Source organism: Apis laboriosa, unplaced genomic scaffold, assembly GCF_014066325.1.
Source record: "Apis laboriosa isolate Shangri-la unplaced genomic scaffold, ASM1406632v1 scaffold66_cov157, whole genome shotgun sequence".
NCBI lineage: Eukaryota > Metazoa > Arthropoda > Insecta > Hymenoptera > Apidae > Apis > Apis laboriosa.
The window spans coordinates 407,436-434,391 of NW_025224076.1; the positions used below are offsets into that span (position 1 = coordinate 407,436).

The following is a 26,956-nucleotide window of genomic DNA, read 5'->3' on the forward strand; positions in this document are numbered from 1 at the left end:
TTCTCGATGGAAAACTGTAATTTGGAATCAGCTCACGCACACGTACCTATCTAAAACGAGGAGAAAGAAATTTGATCGAACGATATAGAAGAAACGAATATCTACTACCTCTAATTTTCATCCATTCTCATCCCTCCAATTCTCGCCTACCATTTCGTTATTATATTAGTTAACGATGCTCGCAGCGACTGTCGTCCATTTATAGAATAATCTAGCGATGCCGCGTAATTCCAGCTTTAAATACCGTGAAAAATGAGTTACGACAAGAAAATTGTGTAAGCCCGCAATTATGTAAATAGACGAACACGAGAATGGAGATATATATATATATATACATACATACACACCGACCTCCCTCGTTCTTTTATCAGCCCTCCGCGCCTTTCTTCCTCCTCATTTTTCATATCATGGTGCACCTACTGGGAGAATGGAGGAGATAAGGAAAGGGGGAGAGGGTTACGGGGGCGGTAACAGTGACAACCGAAAGGTGTCGTAGACTATTGAAAGAGAAGGTTGAAAGAGTATTGCGAGACAATATGCAGCGAGTAGGTGGCCAAGTGAGAACACGTGGGCGACTGCTATGGCAAGGACGTTCCTAACTGTCGCGGTTTCGTTACCAGCTTACCGTACGTATATATTACTAGAACGTGTATATATATATATATATATACGTGTTTCGTGCTGTGTTTCACGTAAGATGGGTATTTCGGGATGATTTATTTTTAATTCTCGGAAAATAGATTTAATTTAATCAGGATATTATTCGAGTAGAGTAATTGAAGATTTTTAATGATTCACAAGGAGGAAAATTCGTTTTTGATTTCGATTTTCGAAGTATTGTATTATAGTTAAAAAACAAATGTGTGATGCAAGAATCTTAAAGAATCTTAAAGATTCTTTCATCACGAGGAGGAAAATTCGTTTTTGATTTCGATTTTCGAAGTATTGTATTATAGTTAAAAAACAAATGTGTGATGTAAGAATCTTGAAGAATCTTAAAGATTCTTTCGATTAACGAAACAACGACCAATAAATTATATTTCATTGCCTATTGTTAACCAAAAAGTAATCATTTCGCTTGACATTTTTCTTGACGCAAACCAAAGATATATTTCCAACTTCGAAAAAATTCGTCGAAAATTGAAATAAAAACTATCGCGACAAAGGAGGAAATCGCAAGTTCTTTCGTCGAATGCGTAATTTAAAATATCTACAAGATTTCTAATTACTTATCCACAACATCCCTAACCTATTTCTATTATCCAAGAATTATCGAATAATCCCATTAACATCTTCGTCGCTCTACTCTATCATTCGTCGTCGTAGAACTGAAAATTCAGCGACACGTATTTCCAATAACACTCGGATTACCATAACCGTGCAACACACCTAAAACCGCACACCTTTCCCGCCTTTCAACTTCAACAGCAACAGTTCGAAAAATCGTGCTCGAAATTCGATCACCGTGCACACCGGGTCGGTCGATTGATGATCGAGCTTCGAAGCATGGGCGTAGGCGCGAAAATCCTTGGCTCTCGATAACGACAAGTCGAATATCGAAGGGACATCCGGTTGATCCCCAAGTTCATCCTCGCTGATCGGCAGAGAATCCGATTGGGCGTCGCTTCGTCAGAATCCGATCGCATTTGCATACAATCGACCGTTATCCGGCTGCAGGCCGTCTAATTTGCATGGTGCGTCGTTGCTATCGTCACAGTGGCGTGTTGATGACCGAGAGACGGAACCATCTTTCTGTCCCTCCGGTGGAAAAGATCGGGGCTCTCTTCGAAAACGACACCCACGCTCTATCAGAGAGCAACGTGTCGCTTCATTCTTTTTCTTCTTCTTGTTCCTCTTCGCTTGGACCTTCTTCTTTTTTTCTTTCTTTTCAACCGATCCGTCTATTCGATCGACCAATTGGCGATCCAAGGTTGATCCAAGGAGTGACGTCAAAAGCGAGCGTGTCCTCCATTCTTAAAGCGAATCATATGGCGAAGTAGAGATAAGAGAAGAGTTGACAAAGTGGTTAAACGATATTGCTCGGTTTTTCCCCTCGATAGGATTTCGAGTGGTCACGCTTTTGCACACGGATGCAACACAAGAATGGATTTATTCTCGATGATTAAGGTGTCTTATTTTTTTCATATCCGGATTTTTTGATCGATGATTAATAATTATTTATGTATGGCTTTAAATGTGATCCGCATTCCTGTTCATAAGTAATTGGATACTTAACAATTCTACAATTCATTAATCGGATTATATTAACCGCTTGTGTGTAAAGAAATATCATGTTATCTTAATCTAATTTAATCTATCTTAATGATAAATTTACTCGAGTTTATTAAAGTCTACTTTAATCGGCAACGTTGTGAGAAGCGTAAAAAAGAGGAATTTATATATTGTTATTGTATCAAGATACGAAAAAAATATATGGATTTCTTCCATTTAAAAATAAATTGCGGTATCGTAAAAACTTTCTCTATTTCAAATATACGTATCAAGACAAAATAACAAATTAACGTTAGCCATTAACAAGGGATCTAGAACCGACTTTGTTGCAAGGTCGGACAATTATCGTGTCACGATATTCCCCCGTTTAAGAAAAAAAAAGAAAAAACGTCTCTCAGATTTTTAACTACTAATAACCGTACAAAAACCGGGCACACTGAATAATCGTCCGATATATCAAATAAATGGGAAGCAATTTATCCCAAGATTTAAAATTCGCAAGAAATATCCAGATATAAGCTCGTCCAGGTCATCATTTTCGTATCCACCCGGGCAGTACTCGCAACTTTCTTCCATATTTGAAATAGCAACCGGTTTATCCGGTATATATCGAAAAAGGTTGCAACGATCGTCGAAATAATTCAACTTGGAAAATAATCTCTCCCGTTCTTCCCCTCCAAGTCACCATATCATCGAGAAGTATGCATCGTTTCGCGATGGATCGGAAACGAAACGTGGAAACGGATATCGTTGTTCGATAATTAATAAAAAATAGAAACCGGTGAAATTCGGATTTCTGTCGGAATCGTGGTCGTGTCGAGTCGGCATTTCGAACCGATTGGAAACCGAGACGCGGTGAAATTCGCGACGAAATTGGAGTAGGAGCGCTATCGCGACCGCTCGCATGCGCGCCTCGAACGTATCTGTACAGAAGTGAAAGTAGAAATGTGTATAGAAAGTGACATTACACGGGAACGAATACAAATCATAAAGGTAAACACAGCCCGCAAATGTTCGTTTCGCGTGGTTTGCCCGTTCCGTAAACAAAACAAACGGGCCTCGGTTAATATCTTATCGGTCTCGTGTCTCGTTGTTGTGCGTACGTCGTTGATAACGTATCGTTTCCACGGCTGATACGCATTTCGTATTCACGACGTTCACGACAAAGAGATCCCGTTTCCCGCTGGTCATCGGGAAGGAAAAAGCTTCGTTTCTTTTCGCACCTGTTTCTTTGTCGTGATTCACAGACACAATGGAGAAAATGGAGCATCAAGCATCGAGATAAACCAAAGATAAGTAACAATTTTTTACGATTCTAAGCGATAAAGAGTGGCACGAACGACTTTCGATTTGTTGAACCTGATTTAAAATCTTTATTATCATTCTTGCGTGGTCGTGCTAACGCGTATGGAATGTTCTTTTAAAAACATTAGATTCCTTGAAAAGTTTCTAAAGGTTGGATAACGATATCGGATATCTCTAATATCGTTACCTTACCCGTCGATTATATAAAAGAACCATTTCCATTTGCCCTTATTCTTTATCTCTGCCATTTTTCCTTTCCTCCTTTGAAATTAGTTCATTCGTTCCACCTTTCAAGAGTAATTCTTTCTATTTCGCATCAGCATCACGCGAGTCTCTAATCTTTCCACCGATCACCCTTGTATTCCCCTTCCCGTTGTTCGAAATCGTTTTCACGGATAAACTCTCTCTTTCTCTCTTTCGAAGAAGAAGAAGAAGAAGAAGAAGAATGATTCGTAGAAAATTTGCAAGATGCGTGGAAAAATTTGATTTCCACAAGGAGGGTGTACGATCGATGGTCGAAAATTTGATCCGAGACTCGTCGAAACGAGGTTAGACCTCGGTGGAAAGGGATTCGTTTCGCATCCGGTGAACCAAACCGGAGTCTTCCGCCCCCGCAATCGAGTTTGCGCCACGATACTGTATATGCATGAGATTTTCCAATATTTTATTTCGTTTATCGGTTCCGTGGGCGCAAAGATTGTGTTTGTTACGAGGAAGAGAAGGGAGGGGGAAGGACCTGGTCGCTTTAACATCGACCCTTCGCCCCTGCCGGACCGTCGAGTGAACGGAATTATCGAGAATTTTCTCTGGAAACGGAGAGAGAATTTTGCGTGAATATATGTATATATATGTTTAAATATTATTCGAATGGAAAGCAAGGTGGGTTTTGGTTTGGGAAATATTCTCTTTATGGAGACTAATTACCGGACCCCGTGGACAGTTTTTGTAATCCGTGCGATCAATATCTAGGGGGGAATAAAAAGCAATCGGCACGAGAGATCGCTTCGAGCGATGAAACGAGAAAAACCGGAGATTATTTTAATTTTCACCGATCGTACACCAATAATTCATTAATATGGATACATAATTGCAAATGCGGAAACCGCGAAGCTTATCGTTGGCCGATAATAAATTTACATCACGATTGTATATACCCGTGGCCCCGTAAATATTTCATTAATAATCCTCTTCGATAATGAGTGTCTCGTAAAATACACAACTGACACGAGAATTGCCTCAAGATAATCAACGGCGACACGTGCCGTAGATGTTTACGCGATTCGATTTCTGCAAGCGCGTCTCATTTTTCAAGCGATCAAAATAGGCGAGGGTTATTAACATATCCATGAAAGATTATGATGCATGCTTATTAAAATATATAAATATATATAAATGGAAGAAGTTGGCTCGATTAAATAAACCTCGAGCGAGATAGTTTCTCTTCTATTTGAAATATATAATAAAATTGCTTCGACGAAGATTTGAAAGACGTGCTATGAAAATAAAATAAATTTAAAAAAAAATGACGATATCGACTTCTTTGAATATAGAATTTATTAATTTTTCGACCAGCTGCTTCGGACAAATTGTGAAAAATTCGTATAAAAAAAGGTACGTGATTCATACTGAATATTTAAACGTTTTCAAATACGAAAAAATGAATCGAAAATTAATAATTTTTATATATACTATTTACATTTCGCACAATCATTCGAATATTTTATTTATTATTTATTTATTTATTCGTTATTTATAGCGTACATCTGTAAATTCACGAAGAATCTATATAACAAAAAAAAAAAGAAAAAAGAGAGAAAACTCAAAGAATATCATGGAGGTATCAAGATTGTTCGACGTATGACCATTATTAGCAGATAAGAAAAAGAAATCGAGAGGAAAACGACGAGGCACAACAAGAATGGAGAAAGAATCGAGATGGTGGAATATTTCGGTGGAAGGCGACGAGAGATCGGTCGCTTTTTCTTATAAATTTCGACCGTGTTACATCACAGAGTGGATTTAGCTTCTGGATAATTTATCCCGATCGAGTCATCGTTCCTTTCTCTTACAGTCGCCGGTTGTGGGTCGATCTGGTGCGCCACGTCACTCGTTGGAATTAATTTTGATATAAATACCTCGTTACATCACGAACTTACTCCAATTATGGGAAAGTAGAATTTTTCTTTTAAATTTTTTTTCCACGCGCAGGAACGCGAAAGTTGTGCACCGATTCGGATGACATATCAATCGTTGCAATTAATTTTGCAATAGGTACACGTGTTAACGGCGTATATAACTCGAACGATGTTGAAGTGACAGTGCCTCTTATTCACCACGCCGTAGAGAAGGATATGTCCTAGTTTTGAATGAAGTTTGTTCATATATACCAGGTGAGCAAAAGACATGGAGCATGAAGTTTAATTTCAAACGAGATATATATATATCGTAGAAACACGAATATTTAATATTTAAGTTGAATTCATTGTGTTTAGGAATGCGAAATATCACTTCAACGAAGAAGAAATTAAATATTAACATTGTAATTTTTAAGTATTTATCAATCTTCTTTCCGACAATCTGTCTTAATTCAAACTGTTAATACATTCCAGAAAAAAAGAAACTATTTTCGAAAGTATTTTTTAAAACACACTTGAAGATAGATTGACTCGAGGTCCAACTCTCATTGATTCTTCCACGAAGTCCATATATATTACATTTATAAAAAAAAAAAATCGAATACCAATAAAAATATTAATATTAACACCTGAGCAATAAGTACAATAAAACAGGTAAGCACACAAAACTTGAAAAAAAAAAAAATGTTTCATTTCTCGATAAAATTAAACGATATTTCCAGCAAAAACGTTCAGCAAATGGACAACGTCGTTCGTCGGAATTGCGGCCAGTTTTCCAGTTACAGAACTGGTCCAAATCCCTTTCCCCCCCCTTCCCTTCTACGACGACAATTACCGGAAGAGTTTATCGCGGGGAACGGCGAACGAAAGCAAGATTCTCCCCCTCGGGCGCGGCTGCTCTTCAAAGGGACACACGGGGAGGAGGGGGAGAGGGTTGGAAAAAAAAAACGAGGGATAAGAAACAGACGTTTCCTTTGTTTACCAAGGAACGCTTTGTTCGTGGCCCCGGGCGAGGCGGGAGAGGAGGGTATGTTTAATTTTTCGCACGCAAACCCGGTTCACCCGGGTTGACGCGAGACGCCACTCGTGCCATGCTTGAAATTCTCGTCACAATGGTGTTTGCTCCAGGTTCGCGGCCGAACATTCGCGCTGTTTCCTGGCTGCATTTACCCGATGTCAGAAAGGGTTAATTAGCATGTGGGAGCAATTGCATTTTGTACCGAAGAAGGGTGAGAGGATTTGTTTGAACTTTTCGTTCAAGCCCCCTTCAACTTGTGCTTTTGCGAACGGGAAAGAATTTTCTCGTCCCCGCAGAATGGCAGAATTTGATCAACGTTTCACTCGTTCGTACGAGAGAAATAGAACAACGATTAGAAATAGAAAATTATTATATTTATTATAAGAGGAGATCCAACTACCATCCCCTTCTTCTCCCTCCCAGAATATTAACATATTTCGGTTGGAGAGAAAGTCCAAGTCCCTGTCAGGAAGGAAATCACTATCGTGGTCCAATTGCTTTCGATCTCGCGACGAATGGAGGGGTGGAGCGGGGCATCGTCCAGGCATTTCGGGAATTTTGCCAATTAAAATCGACGAACGGGAGGGAAAAAGGTTGGGTATTGGCCGATCGGCCCCGAGGCCCTCTCCATGTAAACGGTACTCATAGGAATGTCCTTGGGCGCGGCAGTTTCGCTAATTGAAATCGATTACGGGGGGCCCGGGGGCATCGTTTTTCCATCGCTTTTCACCGCCCGCGCCCCCCAAGGAGGAGGAGGAGGAGGAGGAGGAGGGAGAGTGCACAATTACCCGGGGCCACTCGCTTCGCTGCTTCCCGGATATTCCCATTTTCCGCGGAGAGTGCTCCTCGCGCGAGTTTACGTCCGATCCACGAATCGACTCCTGTTTTCCTCCACCTTGGAGGCGAAGGGGACATCTGCCACGGCCACCTCTCGTCACCGCCTCCTCCCCTCGATACGAGTCGTTCGATTAAGGAGAGGAGGGAAGGTGGAAGAATATGTCTGGTGTGGTAATGGTAGAGGATGAATATTATTGGCGTAGTTATTAGTAGTTGGCGAAGCAGAGGGAAGATTGTTGATTTTTGGAAGAAGAAGAAGAAGATTTGGTGTGGTGATCGAGATGAATATTATTAGTTGAGAAAGTGGAGGAGAGAGAAGAGAACAGATAATTGAAATGAATATTATTATTATATGGATAGTAGACATTGGAATCGACAAAATTATATCGAAATTTATTTAGAGATATAAATGATGCTTGAATTTCGACAGGCACTTTTTAAAAGAAAATCAATTTGTTCTTAAATCATGTTCATTTCGAAAATGAACTTTGCGGATTCTTTTTCAATAGATAGAAGGTAAATGATGAATGAAGATGATGAATCACGTTTTAATAAGTCAAAAAAAAAAAAAAAAAAAGAATAATCAGATATTCTTTAAGAATTTCGTCAAAGTATATCAATCTCGAATGTGTCGACGTAAAAGTAATATCTATATCGATCACAATTACTCATAGAGAACGATTATTTGACGGCAATCATTCGACCAATATAATACACGAAGACCATTTCGTGGCGAGTAGACCATAATCATTCGAAAAGGTTAATAAGTCTTAACTGTTCATTAAAGGTTTCCTTTACGAGAAGTGCTTTCCTAATTGGGTGGCGTTAGAACCAAGATCAATTAGAAACGGTCTTTAACGAGAATTTAAGTGGCCAATTCCCCCCATCGCCTTTCTACAATATTCAACAACCGTGTCGCCAAATAGTGCAATTTAGTTCGCCAATCGTCACACCTCAATTTCTCGACAAAATAATAAAAATCAATCTTTCCCTCTCTCCCCAAAAAATACCACAGTTTAAAAATGATATAATCATTAAAATTTTTCAAAATTCAATTTTCAGGCAGAGAAGAAAGTATATTTCGATAGATATATTCGAAATTCATATCTATCGTGCACTATTTTGAACGTGAGGTGTGCGGTGTGATCTCTCAAGCAGTATCGATTCTTATTGTTAGTGACAAAGAATCACGGCACGTACAAGCACATACAATTCTATCTAAAAGAATCGAATGATTACTTGAGCATCGAATTAAAAATACCAATGCTTCCAATTCTATCCTTCTTTCTCACAATTTCTCAACTACGACAAATGTATTATCATCATAACATTACTAACAACCTATATCATTTACGATACATCTTTCGATATACCCTCCAAGACAAGACAACGACCCCTTCGATATATCCATATTCGATGTATCTCAAGGCTGTCCAAATTTTACAATAAAAAAAATATCCCTTCCTTAACGATATGAAAGATCAATCGAACTTTCTTCTCGACGAGACTATGGAAAAAAAAAAAAAAGAAAAAACAGATCTTTCCAAATAAATACTTGACCATCGAGTCGCCAGAAAATAATGAGAAAAATATCACCGATGCAAGCGAAAATGGGGACGAACGTTGAGGCAAATATCGAGGGGGGAGGAGGGGGTTAACCGAGGCAATTACACGGAACAGCGCTTTATCCCGCTAACCTTATCCAGGACGCGGGTGCTTTTCGAGCCGTGGTTGACTCGACAGAGCAACTGGTGTCCAATGACGGGGCGCAAAGGCGAGGACCTCTTGAATGTACTTACATTTTGAACCTTACATATGCTCACCTTCTCGAGCGACCCATCGTCGCGGTAAGCTCTCTCCGCTTCCTGTACACCGATAGCTCGTGTGCCTGACAAATAGACGCGAGCCCGCCGATGTGTGTGGGTGTCCTCCTCCACTCGACTACGTACGCGTTTACACACCGATGGAACCAGAGATGGAAGAGAGAAAAAGAGAGAGAGAGAGAGAGAGAGAGGGAGAGGGAAGGTGGTTAATCCGCACATGTGTGATGACAATCGTGAACCACCTGTTGAACGGCACCGATACCCAAGGCTCTCTACCTGGCTACAAAAGGAAGCCCCGAATTTCGATCGGACACGATCAAGTACTTCACTTTGTCCGACCTTCCCTCGATAACTCGCTCCGCTATCAATTAATCCCTTGTTTGCCTTGTTTCGAAGTTGAGTTTCGTTTCCCGTTCGATCGATGAAATTTCTTTTCACCCACTACTTTCCCATTGTTCCGGAACGATTCTTGATTTATATTTATTTCGATCGATATATCTCTTCGGAAAGAGAGATTTCTTTTTGATTTTGCTTTTTGAGAAAATTTTCTATATTCGCAAGTTTTCGTTCGGAATAATTTTAAAAGTTATTATCTTTATAAGTAGAATGATCGTTTAAAATCGGTTCAAACTGTTCCAGAAATGTATCGATTCTTGTACAAAATTTTTATATATAAAAGTTTCGTTTTATTATAAATTTCTTTAAAATTCTTGAAATTCTTCGTGACACAAAAACTTGAGTTTATTATTAAAAACTCGTAAATGTAGTTAAGTAAATTTAACGATAATTCTGAAAAAAAAAAAAACTATCAAGAAATTCAAAATCAATGTTTTAAAATTGCCTGTATTATTAAACGAATCGCAAACATTCATTACAAAACACTTATGAAAATTGACGTCATTGTGATAATCGATTCACGGTTGGAGAGATTGTGGCAATTTTGCAAGTGCGTCAAACGTGAAACCTTGGTCAAATTTGCCGTCACGGCATATCATATCTTCTGACATGTTGACATATCGAAGGTGAAAGAAAAACTTGCGAATACGAGGATCGAAATTACATATATATATATAGAAAACGAAAGCTTTTTCGTATCGAGAATAAATGAGAAGCGAATCCTTTTCCATTCGACCCGACTCATTTCTTTTTCTTTTTTTTTTCTTTTTTCTAACGAAACTTTCTTTTTTCTTTTTTTGAACAGATCCAAGAAGATCCACGGTAGATACAGATCGACGAGATTTTTTTTTTTCAATTTCGGCGACATCCTCGCATCAAGAGAACGAGGAAACGTGTCGGCGATAGATGTAAATCTATCCAGGTACATTCCTCGTCCACGACCGTTTGAATCTCATTAACACGGTGAATGTGAAGGTTATTAGCGAAGGTTTCCACCAATCTCCGCCAAGTTGTGCGACAATCGCGTTATGTAATCGACAGCCGGGTGATTAATGGGTGAATTTGTTGTGTCGGATCGATTGCACGATCGTCGAATTAAATGTCAAACCGAGCTCGGACAGAAGTGGTTGATTTCTCTCCGATCCTCGATTTCGCAATTGGCGCATCGCGTGCAATTTTACAGATTCGATTTCGTTTGATCGTTGGACATGACAATTGGAAAATTTCTTCTTCTCTGATTATTCGAGACACGATAATTCTTCCTAAAAAAAAAAAAAAATAAAAGAAAAGAAAAAAAACGTCACGAGCAATTTAAGAATCTGTTAACGACAAACGTATACGTTGGTTGTTAACGGATGGAAAATGCACGGGTATGGAAATAATCTGTATCATTTCGCACGCGAGTGTTGGAAGATAAATAGATGTATCCGCGGTGATTGCGCATACGTTCTTGAACCGCGATTTCGTGGCTGTCGCGATTAAAATGCGCTGGATTGGCCGCGCATGCATATACATGAGACACATAACAGTCGGTTGAATTACACGGAGAATTGACGCACGTTCCCGGTTTAAAACAAACGGCGTGACAATGGGCGAGAAACGCGGGGAACACGGGGGGGCCTCGTGGAAATTTTCGAGAGTGTTGCGTTTGGGACGTAATACGTAAGCGTACAATACGTTTTGGAGGACGATCGAATTTTATCCATCTCCATCATTTTTCCCTAGATTCGTTAATTTAAAATCGATTTAAAATCGACGTTCTAAAATTAGAAAATTAATGTAATTTTTGATATTTGGTTAATCGAGTAAGAAAGGGTCTTCATTTTGTATCTTGTATAACGTTGCTTTGTTTAAGTAGACATGTAGTATTAAGTAATCTCAGCAATTTCGTCAATTGGTAATGTGATGGCAATTTAATAGAACAGCGATTCTTTCCATATTTTTCCATATTTTTTGCCATACAATGTGTCTAATTCTCTTCTGAAAATCTACGTAAACAGAGAGATCATACGATTGCAAGATTGCCTTTCACGCATATCGTATTTCTCATATTTTCAAAGAACGAAAGTCATCAAATATATAAAAATACCGTCATCACGACTCGGTAAATATGATACATTGTACGAAGAAAGGAAAACAATACTTGTCCTCGTATACAAATTTGGACAGATTGGATCAGCCCGCGAAAAATATTGACACTTTCGGATTATTCCTATCGTTTATCCATTATAATATTGGGCAGAGGTGACAAAAGAAATTAATACGTCGCTTCGACCTCGACGTATCAACGGCCCAGTATCGCTGCGCATATAAGCTCGTACGTACGCACAGGTTGCATCAAGGAACACGTGCAACGTTGTTATCATCATTTTCTCACGGCGCGTACGCGCTCGATCCGTTATCGAGCGTGGCCTGGCGCCTTTTATGCGAACAGAGAATGAACCGACACATTTTCGCGACGAAACACGCGAAAATACCGTTGCTCTGTTATCGTTGGATCGTGCCGATGGCCATGTCTTCGACCTTCCTCGATTGATTACCTTTTTTGTATGGAAATATTAACCTCTTGAGTTAACGGATTTAATTAGAAGAAATTTTCCATGTGAATTTAATTTTTCTTTCTTCTTTTTCTTTTTCTTTTTTTTTTTTCTGTTGGTATACAAAAAGAGAAATAGAGAGAAATAAAAATTGGAATTAGAAATTATTGGACGGGTTGTGTTATCGATATATATTACATAAATGCAAATTGGCACGGGCATTTGCATTGTCAAGTAGTCTTGCTTCTAATTTAATGCAAATACGATAAACGCGACGCTTTGGCATATATTATTTGAAATCAATTAGTGATACAAGTGATTAAATTTGCAAATTCAGACAGAGTAAAGATTAAAGGTTAGCGATACGAATTTAGTAGTTCTATTCGGGTTATCTCGTGCTCGAGGATAATGGAGGCCTTTAAAGGCCTTTTTATGGTCGAACTGTTTTTCGATATTATACACGTGGAACGTGCAAAAGAGTGAACGTGTAAAAACCACCATTGCATTTTTCATTTTATCGCCGAAACGAAACGCGTCTTTGCCCCAAGGAAAGTTAATCTACAGGCAAAAGAAATTATATGGAATTAAGGAAGAGGTACATCCGAATTGACCCGGTAGCAAGCCAAGTAGCCGCCATTGATGATATAATAGAAACCGAAATAACAGGAACGCAAGCGTGTGTAAGGGGTGGCAGGTCGCTGAAAGTTGGACCGACACGCGATCCGGAAGTTTCGCCAAGGATAAATTACAGGCTATACGACGTAAACCGAGATTTTTGTCGAAAATATTTGTAATCTCGTGTATAGAAAGAAACGACACAAAAGAATCGGACGTGTTCGCGTGAACTCGATCTCTAATCACGCCAATATTTTTCTTGCGGTTTCGATAAAAGAAAAAAAAAAAAAAAAGAAAAAAGGAAGGACGAAGAAATATAATTGAAATATAAAGGGTATCGATCGCGATAATAATTTAATAAATCATTTTATCTTTTCGAAGATTAAAACGCAACGATGCGAGACGCAACGCGTATCGATACATCGGAGAGCAGTTTAAAGGATCTGTTGGATAGGGTTTTGCAAAGTGCAAAGATATTTCGGTTAACCATTACGCGAAAGGAGGGAAACGAACCGCGTTCCAGAAAACGTGGATTGGCCACCGTTTGATCGGTTTATATCGTGGCTGCGCAACGTGAAACAACCCGCGCCAGGGGGTTCTTTTGCTAAAATATACCGCCATGATCGCGGTAATGGCGCAAAATTACTGTATCGCGTTGTAAATTGCGCTCAACGGCGAAATCTGGCAATTTCGGATCGGATCGATAAGCCTTCTCTGTGTACTCGGTGTACTACTTGAAAACGAGCCTCTTTATCTCGAAATTGAAAACTTTGGAAACCTCTTAACGACACCGAAAAGCGGCGACAATCTTGATTACGTTAATGGTGTTAATGTTTCGTGAATGTTCACGGTGTAAGCGCGGTTTTCTTTTTAAGTTACATTCATATTTGAGACGTTGTATTTGAATTAAAAGCTCGTTTCTTAAAAGTAAAAATATCAAATCGCATTGTTGTAAAAAAATATTCTCAACTGAAAACAAGAAAGAATGTTAAAAATTGCTTTTACTTCTGAACGCTTCAAAACGGTTAACAGTTATTGAACACGTAAAATTGTTAAACCGATCCTATCGACTCGAAAAATGTAATAAAACAAAAAGAATTCGAAGCATATTCTTTTAAAACTCGTCAAATGTTATCGAATCGCACGAGAAAAGGGTTGTTTGACGTATATACGGATGCAAATAGGGAAAAGTGGAAAAAAAGCGTGGAATTAAAATACGCGACACACAGGCCCCGTGAAAATTCCTGTGTGTGGCATGTGTGCACAGGCTGCATGTGTCGTAATCAGTCCCTTAAAGGGGCCCAAACACGACGAGTCAATATTGGAGCAGTCTCGTTCCCCGCTCTCTATCGCGTTTCTCGACCTGTTTAATCAGAACGAGCAAGCGCGCGTCGCACGAATGGGCTCCACTGTGTCCCACGTTTCTTTCGTTTGTCTTTCATTTGGCTGGGCCCATCACGATGTCCGCCATTTTTGAAAAGACGATACAGATCGTAACGACAGGTTAAATTATCTTTTTGGATATACGAAACACGAATTGGAAATTTTTAAAATTCAGAGTGATTCTAGTAAATTCTTCAAGCTCAAGAGTGAGCTTTATGGTAAAAAAATCGAATGTTTGGTTTTCATCTTTCAATGAAAATCACGTCGAATGAAGTGAGTTTAAAGTGTTTGAGTGTCAATTTTATATCGTAGCATATCGAAAATGCAAACTTGGAATGAATTTAGGAGAGGAAAACTTGTTGTTAGTTAAGATTGAGACGGATATATTTTTTGATATTATTTCGCAAGAGCAAGTTGATTAAAAGTTGACAGAGGCGACGAAGCGGTTCCATACAGCGGACGTACAGGAAAATAAGGCAAAAATTCGCGATAACGAATATGTGGTAACCGACGCACGCCTGTTAAATCTTTACGCGCGTAGATTATTCAAACTTTTCTTAATGGCCTCTCACGAAATGCCACGACCTTAATCACCGCTATATAATTGCGCCACCTCCTCGTTCAACACAAATATCTTGCCATCTATGGAGCTGTATTTCAAAATGTATTTCTTCCTTCACCCTTCCTCTTCCTCCCTTCCTTTTTTCACATCTCTTTCTCTTGTCTTCCTCTTCGTCCTTCCCCTTGTCTCGACTTAACCGCTATTAATCACATCCCCTCCAATAATTTGTCTCGTTCGTTCAATGATGGAACGAGTAGGAAACGGTTACGGTTATAAGTAAATACAGAGTGTTCCAAAAAATGACAGGAACGTAGAAAGTTAACTAGAATTTTCTGAAGTAATTTCAACTTTTTTTGACTTTTTCCTTTGCAAAAAAAAAAAAAAAACCTTTCTTTTTATTGGCCAATCATCGAGGACGTAAACTTATCGAGCCGTAACTAGGAACGTGGATTAATTTTCATTTCAGTTTTGTTAAGAAAAAAGAAAAGGAAAAAGAGATACTGGCCAATCACGGAGTAGATTTATTTACGGAAAATAATCGAGTCGAATCCGGTTGCAAAGGAGGGAGTCGAACGCCTGTTTGGCGCCATTCCTCGTTCCTCTATGTAGTTGCCGCAATTACAGGTGGCGCTTGGCGCAGGATGGCTCGATTGGATTTTAAATAACAAACATCGCTCGCTTCCTGCGCCTCCGCTTTGCGTATCGTGCGCTAATGACGCTCTAATGACACGCTAATGGCACATCGGCACGCCTATTATCCCGGATCCGCGATAGCCTCGCCAACCCTCGTGTTTTCCTTATTTTCTTCCTTTCAACCCCGCTCCTCCTCCCGCTCCTCCACCGAGTAAATAACTCGACGATAGGATGTCATTATTATTCAGTATCTGAAAGTTTTGTTTTACCTTCCTCTCTCAATTTGTCTCTCCTATATTTCACGCTTATCCGAAATTTTCTATTATTATTTTGCTCTCGAAGAGCGCACCTATTTACTTTTTTTTATTTTACTATTTGATTATTTGGCAAAAGAAAAATTCCAATTTATTACGATGTTGTATCTACTTTCAATAAAACATTCCTTTTTGATATAAAAATTTCATAGTTACATAAATATATGGCGGTGTAAATTTTAATTAAACAGAAAATGGATTTTTAAAAATCCCACTAAAAATATATTACGTAGCTTCTTTTCTCAGAGAGTATTACCTAAAAAATTATTAACAAGAATTATTATTACAAATATAATGGTGCACTCTTTACAACCTTCATGAATAAGAAAGAAAATCAATTTCCTCGAAATTCAATGAACGTAATCAAATATGATCAAACACGCGTAAAACATGTGTGTATTAACTTCCGTTTCTCCTGTTTCCCGTCCCATTTCGTATCCTTCTTCTGGCACGAACCGCGCCATTTTCGAATATTTCCACCCTTCCCTCGTGGCGCAAAATCCACGGATTAGCGTGACTTGGAATGTCGAGTAACTGTTATTGGATTACAGGGTGACGTAATTAAGGGAGCCGATAGAAATAAATCTTTTGTCTCGGCCAATTGGATAATTTGTGACGTACGATCCGCGGCTATCGATTCGATTTTATTACGGTTCACCCGTGTCCCCGTGGTTATTCTCGGATTTGTTTAGGCGATGCTCCCCTTCGTGTTTATCCCGATGGCGTAATGAGTCCAGGAAGGCATTTCGCCGTTTCCGGGCGTAAATCTTTCTTTTATGAGAGGGAACAGACAATTCGGGAACGGTTGGAAGCTGTTCTTCTGGCGGACATTGTTGTAAATTTCATCGTGTACTTACTTTATGGAAAGGCTAATCGTTTAATTATATTTCTTGGGGAAAGTCTATCTAAATTAATCTTAATTATTGATCATTCATTGTTATAGAGAAATATAAAAATTCAAACTATTCTATTAATCAAATACTTTCACGTTTACAGCGGAAAGAGATCTTTAATACAAGATCTAAATACACTTTTACCATCAAAAATAAATTTATTCACTCTATGTATATACGCCGATAAACCAATGAAATCAATAAAAAAAGAGAAAGAAAGCCTCTTTCAATCGATCGTTCAATTTCACCGTTCGCAACCAAATACTCCAGATTTACTCTCGGAAGCGAACGGTTAAAAGTCCTGGAAACGGTTCTCTCGTCGCATTGTTGCACACGGGTTGCATTTGCACACCAGACCAGCGTCGAAACTTGGTCCAAAGCAACCCCATTTCCGGGGGAAAATCGCGGCGTGAAGGGAAGGGTGGTAGGTTTTCGCGCAGAAATATTTACAATAATTCGGACGAATCGCGAACCTGGTCACTCGACTTCCCCCATGGGGAAACGTGTATCACCGGATCCAGCGGAAATTCCAACGGGACGAGAAATCCGGTCAGCGCATTCTCCCCGTTATCGGTACCGCTTATCGCCCCGCCGCAGAACGCGCTCCTAGCTCATTTCCAAAGGAATGGAATGGTCTCGAGAGGACGCAATTCCATTCAGAATTCCCTGGCCACGCCACCGTGGAACCACGGATTTTTCGAAACCACAATGTCCTGACAATGATGCAAAGATGCCTATTTCCATTCCTATTTTCTTCTATGCCCAACTGATTAATTTTCTTCAACGCGACTCTTCCAATTGTTTATTAATTTAAGAATTTACTTGGAGAGGATGTATTTACAATATGTTAATCGAAAGAAGATGGAATTCACTTTTTTTTATTTATTATTGCATCTGTTGGAATATTAAGTTTAATATGATCCCAATACAGATAGTTATATGCGAGATTGATAGATGTCATTATAATTTAAAACTGAGAAAACGAACGTAGATTAATTCCTTTCTTCTTTACAATTCATTAATCGTTAACTTCTCCCCGTCTTCGAGATTGACAAGTTCAAGAAAAAAAAGAAGAGAGGGAGCGAGCGAAAGAAAACTGAAACACCATTCACCACCGGTCGGAGGCGAACTAGTTTCGAACGATTGATAAAAAGGAAAGAAAATAGAAAATAGGCCGGAGAGACACCGTTTCCTGTCTGCGCGTGGATATCGAGGACTCGCGGGGGACCTTGAAAGGCACGCGCGGAATCCGGCTCCCGACCGATTTCCCGCTCTCGCGAAACGATACCCACACGCTGGCCCGCTCGTGATTAGCCGCCATCTCGAATTAACCGGCCGCCTATCCGCTCGTTAAAGTCTCGACAGCTCGATGAAATTCCTTCACGCTCGCGGTTACGCAATCGGTTGGCCCGAAGGAATTGCCAACTTAGAGGCCTCGAGAGGATCTCGTTTTTTTTTCTTTCAGTCCACGTGGAACAGGGTCAAAGATTTGTTTCGAGATTTTTTTTTATTAAGCGTGGAAACTTTTGAACCTTTGATTTCTATTTGAAGATTTTTTATTTTCGTTTTGGGCACATTTGAGCGGATCGAGTTCCATTTGTGAGTTAATTGGATAAGTATTGGAGAATTTTTTTTTCTTCACATTTTTGTAAAACGATTTAAGAAACGAGGCCGGGGAATGGAAAGATTGTATGCAGATCACGTCGGTGAGAAAGAATCATATTGCCAGGAGTAACGAGGGCACCGGTGTTTTTTTTTTTTTTTTCGCAACTTTGGACGAGATATCTTGTGACTTGTCACTGACACATGTTTTGTGTCGCAATATCGTTTATATGCAACGCTAAGGATGAAATATTTTATCTTTTATCCTTCGATGTTTGCTTAACATATTCAAAATGCTGTATCAAAGATTGCAGGAAATTGTCGGTATATTAATTTTCTCGAGGAGGAAAAAACAAGAGGACGGGAGGGAAAAATGCGTCGAGATCTCGAAACGGTAACATTCGTGGTGAGAACGCGTATGGAAATGGAAATCCGAATATCTATCCGAAAACTCTTTTGCACCTTTTTACGTTTCTTCGAGGAAAAATCTATGACACATACGTTCACGTCACCCGCATTGAACGTCTTAAAATTGAACGTCACTTATCGGACACTTTGAAATATGTATTCCACGTCTTGTCTTCTTTTTTTTTTTTTCTTCTTTTTTTATTCCAAATTTTCAGATGATACATTTCATATTCTAATAAAAGACACGCGAGATATCTCCGCCGTAATATCACGTAAACGATGTTGCGACACGAAATATCTTGTCCTATATCATCGCATCAACGATGTCTCGTGATAGGAAGGATTAATCCTTTCAATGGTAATCAGTACTTTCGTTATTTTAAATACGAATACGGAATTTTGAATGTTACAAAGAGTATTCCTGGCAAAAAAAAATTTATTTATAATTCACGCGTTATTATGTAACAAATGGAACTTTATATCGTGAATTTATAAAAAGATATTGTCGGTTAATGTGTTTGTCGATAAAGTCGATAATATAACGAATATTTCTTGTAATTTTAATTGATCGCTTTGCGGTAATATTTATACATCGAAGAAATTTTATCTTCTTCCTCGATTGATTGTTGTATTAAAATATTTCACACTTTTTAAAATATCCACGCGTGAAACGATTTGCATTTTTATGCAGCCAATATGTCGGCTATGATTGCTGAATCATATTCTCGTTTGTTTTTTTTTTTTCGAAATATTTAAATTTTAATTGGAAGAAGACATTGATTATTTTTTTGAAAAATTTTTTATTCAAATATATTATTCAAATATTGAAATATTCGTTTTTTTTAAGAAAAAAAGGAAGGTAAATTTCGTCTTCTTTCAAAAGTGTGAAGTGATTACAGTGATAGAGTTTGATTTGTTTCGTTTGAATTTGATTTTGATTATTATTTATCGCATTTTATTCATCCTAATACGTTTTTATTGAATAGATGACAAAGGGATAAGGAAAGTTTATTCATTATAAAAAGAATATAAAAAGAGAAAATATTGGAAATATCGGAGAATATTTGAAGAAATTGTTGAAGCATGATATTCGAAAGAAACTTAATTTAACTCGAATGGAGAAATTGAAAATTTATTAATATCAAATAATTTTACTAATCTTGATGCTATAAAATGTTCCTGATCAAATAATAATTTTTGCCAATATAAATTTTTAGGCGGCGCTTGCATCTCGATTTTACGATATCTTGGATATATCTTGGAAGAAATAATTAACATTCGCCGAGGATTTTTCAAGGAACATCATCGCAAGAAATCATAATTTCCTAGGACGAGAAACTGCATTTTCTTCGTGGAAGTGCTTCTTATCTCGAATATTTATTAATTTCAAAGAAAGTTAATTTTTTCCCTCATTAACAGTCTATCCTTAAACGAACATTTAAGCATCCTGTATTCAAAACCAAAGTTCGGAATTTCCTTCTAAAGCGTCTTCCTTCCTCGTACCGTAATTTTCTGTGCAGATATATATTTTTTCTCAAACATAAAAAGCAACACGATCCTTTAGAGAGATTGAAATCGCGAACGAAGTAAATTGCCAATTAACTCTTGTGTCAATATACGTTTATAATATTATTTAATTTTTAATTTCAGTAATATTTTTTTATTATGAGAGATTCTCAACTTGGAAAGTAAATAATTACCAAATAATAATAATAATAATAATAATAATAATAATAATAATAATAATAATCCGGATAGATTTTACAAAACATATTAAACATATTAAACATATTAACAAAAAATCAGAAATATTTCTAAAATCGATAAATCATTCCAAATCATTATTTCCAACTTCGAACAGAGAAGAAAAAAAAAGTTTCAGATCAAAATGCATTATCCAGCATCGAAGCATCGATTTTCATTCGCACTATCCGTCGTGTTTCCGCCGTTTTTCTTTTCTTTTTTTTTTTTCGCCATTCGTAAACCTTGAACAGTTGCAAAATCATTCGGCACGTGTAGCTTATAATCTATGGAAAACAACGTGTTCGATACATAAGAGATGATCCGCTGGAGGCGCTTTCGATAACGACGAAGGATGCGATAAACGCGAAAAACAGTTTTCATTAACTGACGTATTCCGTGCGAAGCTCGCGTATCTAATACGGTAAACACTATGCATATTTATAAGCGTATATTTCTTTTTCCTTTTTTTTTTTTTTTTTTCCTCCTCGTTGTCATGCACGAATTTCGAGGAACTGTTTTTATTTATGTCACGGCAAAAGGAAGGCTGTCTCCATGTCCATGCGTGGATTGAAAATATATATACTATACTGTAGATAGTATATTCGCCATCTTGTCTCCTCCTTTTGGATTATTCAATACCGAATTTATACGTATTCGATGACGAAGGATATTTAGACTTGTTCGCTTCGCCAATATATACTAGCACTTCGATCAATTTACCGGATTTTAATGATTTTAATTTGACAGGTGTTAGTCACTTCGAAGTCCAAAGTCTTTGGGATTAAGTCGAATTCATGAACATTCTGATATTTTCGTCATCGAAATTGAAAAATTCTTTTTATTCGTGCCTTGTCATCGAACGAAACGTGCATATAGAGAAAACGATAGGTATTTTAGTGAAAATTTTTGGACAATATTTTCGATGTATCATTTATATTTCGATCAATTATTTTTCCAATTTGTACATTTTTTCTTTCCTAATTTCTTAAAAATTTATTGTCCGACAATACAATCGTTTATTTCAGTTACTTGAATATTCCCAAATTTTATACGATTAAAATCTTCCTGTTTCGCAGACAAGACACTAGTGTTCTCCACACCGCGTCATTTAATCGCCTTCGTAGAAATTTCCAAAACGATATCTCTCCCCTTTCGTCCGTTCAATCTCGACAATCTCACAGTAATGACAAATGCGTAAATCTGAGAATTGATTTCTCGAGTAAATGAGTGTGTGAATGTCAATCTTTCTAGAGCAAGCCACGTTACGATTTTGGAAAATGATTCTGTTCCTCGAATGGCCACTTATTTTAGATTCAATTGGGACAATTATGCGTTGCAGACTTTTTTCCCCTAATTCGATTACGTCAATGGCTACGTCGATTCATCGTTTCGTTATCGTGGCAAAAGTTAATCGTCGATATTATCGTGTCTGCTGACGACAATCCGTCTCGACGTTTTTCGGCCAGCAGGAGGTCTATTTCCGTCCACCATGATTACATAAGTATCACGAAGGTCTCTCTACCTTTGCTCCAACAGATCTGGCCAACAACCACTTTTCCAACTTTCGTCAACTTTTGTAAAGCCAATAATCGACACGAATCATACGATAAATTTATGAAAAAATATCTTGGACATCTTCATATCCAAACAAATCTTTCGTCTGTGCTCTTTTATTATTACAAACGTGTTCCTTTTTTTTTTCCTTTTTATTGAAAATCATCAACGAATAATTGATCGTAACAAATCGTATTTTTCTTCGCCAAGTAAAACAAATTTTCATATTTTTTTCATATTTCACAAATACGTATCATATTTCGTACCACGTACAATCACGAGAGAGTCGCCGAAAGAAAAAATTTATTTTCGCGTTATCCTTCCTCCTTCCTATATTTCATTGGAAAGAAATCATTACCAGGGTTATCCGATTAATGGTGTATGCCGTTATCGGCCGCGAATTATCGCGCTGCTTTTGGAATTAACCGGTTAATTGTTATCTGGAACGATAAAGCGGTAAGACGTCGTCGATGCCTCTTCATTTTCGTTTCCTTCGTTCCGTCAGCCGATATCAGGAGAACCGGCGCCGCGGCAATTAACGCTGTCAGCGGGCGCGATTCGAGGTCTGCGAGCGCAGATAGCGTGCATTCTGCCAAGTGAATTGGCAGGAAACGTATCGTCGGCGGTCGAGATATTTTCATTTTACAACGTCTATTTTTGCATCGTTGTATCACTCATCCCTGTGTGAAAATAAATATCCACCGACGGAAACGTAACCGTGATTCAAAACTTTGACTCACCACACCTTTGACAAACTTTTAAAAAAATGTTTCGAGTGACGACTCGTCTCTGGGATTATTATTGGGATTCAACGCGAGAGAAATAATATTTTATTTCATCTAAGGATTAATAAATATAGCTAGTTCGGTTAAGAGAATTTTTAGTATCGCTTTTCTTGGATCGTTTATTTTTAGTGAAAATAGTACAGTATGGAATTTGAGATTTTATAACAGAATATTCGATATTTCTTAAATGTAGATGTATGGATAATTTAATATTCATTTATCGTTCCTGCCCAAGAGAAATGTTTTTTTTTTATTAGTAGGTATAGTACATACCTGAAAGTTAGGATGAATTTATTATTTGCCGATATATTTTTTCGAAAAGCTATATATCAATTGTTGGTGACATTTTCATTTGTTTGTCGACTGTTGTCATAACTTATAAAAATTGACGTGATATTATCTTAGCGCGTCATGTACAATGTCATATTGTCACAGAAAGGCAATAGTATATGAATTTTTGGCCAAAAGACAAGTATAATAATGCTTGGCCATCCAACGTGCTCGCACTGATTTCTGGCTTCATAGCTTCTAAAAATACCAATGAAAGAAACAGTATAATGTTCCAACCGTAACAACCGTGACAAGGATATTCAAGACAATTCCGACAATAGAAATTTATTCTTGCGTTGATTGACCGTGCCAATGTCAACGAACATGTCAAAGGAGGAACGTTTAACAAGATGGATGATTTTTGCGAAATGATGATCAATCTTGTATCATTGTACGATTATTTTCTTCTCCAACCATTCTTTAAGAAGCGAATAATCATCCAAGAATTTTTAAGAGGAAGAAGAAAGGAAGGATGATTGAAAAATCTTCAACCAAATTTCTTTCTCCAAACTTCAACGAAAAATCAATCATCCACGAATCTTTCGGAAAAGAGAAGAAGAGGGAAGATAAAATTTTAACGCAATAATTTTTAATCCAAATCTATCTTTCTTCAAACTTCAAAAAAGCGAATCAATCCAATCATCCACGAATCTTTCAAAAAGAATAAAAGCAAGGAAGACAAAAAAATCTCTCTATCCACTCGAACATCATCAATTTCTCACAATTTCGCACGCGTCTTTCTTTCTTTCAAACCTTAATAAACCGAAGAAAATCGACTCAAGAAAAAGAATCTGCACGAGATGCCAAGCTTTTTTTCTTTTATCTTTTAAATATCAATCCAAAAATCTATCGCGAGGGAAATGGCCGCTTTTTAGCGCCTGTTATTTCGAGCACGGCCATTTAGCCCGTTTTCTTCTCTGGGCTGGCCAACGAAACAGGAAAACGACTGTGTGTCCAACAGGTGTCGTTAAGCCGGTTCCCTCGACCCGTAATGAACATTCTCTTTTATTTACCGTTCACCAGGCTTCGCGCGCTCCGCCCGATGACGTGCCTATTAACGTCCACGATTGCGTGTACCAACGTGGACAGACCTTTCTTATCCGGCCCCAACACGGATCTCTCGATTTTTATTCGACCGATAATACTCGTTTTTACGAGGCACGCGTACCATGATTCTGATTGGTAGCTCGTGTGATAATACGCGTGTGCGCAAAATATGGACGAGGATCGCTCGAATTTTCTTTTACCTTTCTTCGTCGTCGGCGTTTATATTTTTATATATATATATATTAATGATACAAATTTTCAGTGGTGATGGTATGTATATATTGAATAATGCTAATGAGATTGAAAATTGAATTTTACGTTATCTTTTCACAATTCGTTTCCAAGAAACGATCAAATAAGTTATACGGGGAATAAATTTTAAAAAAATTTTCATATCTTAAATGTCATGCCGGAATACGATTATTAAAATTTATCGGCCAATTGAAACCAATGAATTTCCTATGTCTTGCGTGGAGAATTCTTGATAATAATGGAATAATCATTTTCCAAGTATTTTGAAGTATTTCTAAATTCATTTTTAATCCCGTGTCATCCGTGTATCCGAGGATAGAAGGTATATATCTGTAAAAAAAAAAAATCTTTAGTCGTATAGCCATTAGAAATATCGAAGATTCTCTTGAATATCGATAAACGATAATGGCCAATGACTTATGATGGATCATTATCAAGCAACAAGCCAAGATTGTTGGTTTTATATTTATCGTCGTTTAGATAATTATCACTTAAAAACGTGGAACATCTGACATCCGCAGCAACGCTAATTATGGTGAATCTTCCTTACAGCCACGACAACTTCAAGTTTAACGAGGAGGCTCTTAAAGGTCGTTCTTCTTATCGGCTCGACGATAGAAAGTACGACGGGAATTGGTCGTATCTGTTCCATAATCGGTTGTACGACGTTGTAAAACACAATTTTCACGTATCTATCGAGCATTGTTCCGCATATCGAGTTTACATAATTTAAAATAAATCAAGAAAAACGCTATGTTTGTTACATTACTGCTAAATTACTGTTGAAGAATTAAAGAAGGGACAACGAGTGAACAATGGGAATGAAACTAAATGATTGAAACCCGTAATGAAAATTTATTATAGTTGCAATCTACTTTCCAGTAATCATCAAACTATTACTAATCGTACGATTAGATCAATTACTTATTAATATTGAAATATAAGAATTCAATTCAGAAGAAACAAAAACGAGGATTGATATTCATTTTCTAAAATAATCGGTAATTAAACTTAACTCATCTTTTGTTTCCAATCACGAACAAATATTCCTTAATTCATATAATAAAACGAGAAGCGTTCATATTCGAATAAGAAAAATAATTTTTCGTTGTTTTAACAAGATTGCAAGGATGAGCAGATTTCGTTTACGATCTTATCTAATCTTAAGAATCGTCTCTTGGGTTTTCAAAGAGATCCTGGATACGAGGACAACTCCGGGGGACGAGAAAATTCGTGACTGGGATAATCCTGGGCAGAGTGAGAAACGAGAGAAAAAAAAATACTGAGAAAGAAGAGAATGTCGAAAGAAAGCAGACAATTTCGAGAAAAAAAAAAGGCAGCTCTGCTTTCTAATCTATTGACACAAAGGATCCACTAATAGCGGAACCTTCCTAGAAGGGTCGAGCCACTTTGAAAATTTCGAGTTTTAAAAACAAATCCACCTACTAGTCTTGCACAACGACAAGAAGTTGTAAATTAACGACTGAAAAAGAATAGTTTGTAACTTGGAACTTTTCTTGTTCAAAGAAAATTCCTGCTCTTGACTCGAGGTAAGAGGAATTCTTGTTAAGAGTGGAGGGGAAACGGTTTCTTTTGTATAAAGGATCGTCGAAGGAAAGATATATATTTTTCAAGGAATGGAGTTGTTTCGAGAGAATGAAAATGACTTTTTTTCTTTTCTTGGAAAATTTTAAATTTATCGATATTCTAATCTTCAGATTATTTACTCATTTGATTTATTCAAATGTTCTACGATATGTGTATAATTTCACGTATTTGGAAAATTGGAAAAACTTCTCGAATACACTTTAGATATTAGAAAAATATTCATTCATTAAGAATCAATCTTTTCTAATTTCTAATTAATTTTATTTATTTATCAATTTATTCAAATTTCTCGTTCACATTATACGAAACGTAATCCGTATATCTATATCTACTTCCATCAACAGGTTTCTCCCATCGAATCACCGAGTTCACGAGCCATCATCGACGAAGCCGCCCGGATCCCCTTCGATCCCCTGCGCAACATCTGCTCTGATCATGAACGCATAAAGGCAAGAAACCGTGAGAAAGCACCGAATCGAGGGGCAATTAAGAGATCGGCGATCGATCGAGGGATCCACCGTTTCCCGGAAACGACACCGGTGCCGCAGGAAAACGGTTGCTGGGAAAGAAACGGTTCTCGAGTTAAAGGGAGAGCTCATGCGCTTGGAAGGTGCTTTTGGAGGTGCGAATTATGATACAAGTGTATTGCAAATCTTTTATTGCAAAAAATGATGGAGAAAATATTCCACGTGGTACGTAATTTTGTTACAGAACGAATATTTCGAGACGAGTGTAAATCTCTATTTCTCTTATTTTATTCTCGAGCCAAAGATTTTGGAAAAATACGAAAAATAATATTGAGAACTTAAAATAAAATAAAATCGTTGTCTACACGTTGTTTGAACTTACATAAAACAAAACCTATATCACGATCACACTGGACTATAATTTAGTGTCTAATTAATTTGCAAAAACGACTTTTTCAAACGTCTCCAAAAGGAATC

At 37.6% G+C, this 26,956-nt stretch overlaps 1 protein-coding gene and 2 long non-coding RNA genes across 6 annotated transcripts in view; 2 read left to right on the forward strand and 1 right to left on the reverse strand.

Annotated features, from left to right (window-relative positions):
* Positions 1-26,956, reverse strand: part of LOC122718631 (3-phosphoinositide-dependent protein kinase 1) — a 479,613-nt gene that overhangs the window by 170,584 nt on the left and 282,073 nt on the right. The gene's annotated exons all lie outside the window — the stretch shown is intronic.
* Positions 530-26,782, forward strand: LOC122718634. Its single transcript, XR_006347433.1, has 3 exons — positions 530-626; positions 26,357-26,634; positions 26,724-26,782. It is a non-coding gene; the product is annotated as an uncharacterized LOC122718634 (long non-coding RNA).
* On the forward strand, positions 2,946-11,727 carry LOC122718633. Of its 3 annotated transcripts, XR_006347432.1 has the most exons (4): positions 2,946-5,148; positions 5,294-5,927; positions 6,030-6,901; positions 10,552-11,727. It is a non-coding gene; the product is annotated as an uncharacterized LOC122718633 (long non-coding RNA). The 3 variants fall into 3 exon arrangements; XR_006347430.1 differs by having other exon boundaries at positions 2,946-5,927; XR_006347431.1 differs by having other exon boundaries at positions 2,946-5,927; positions 6,147-6,901.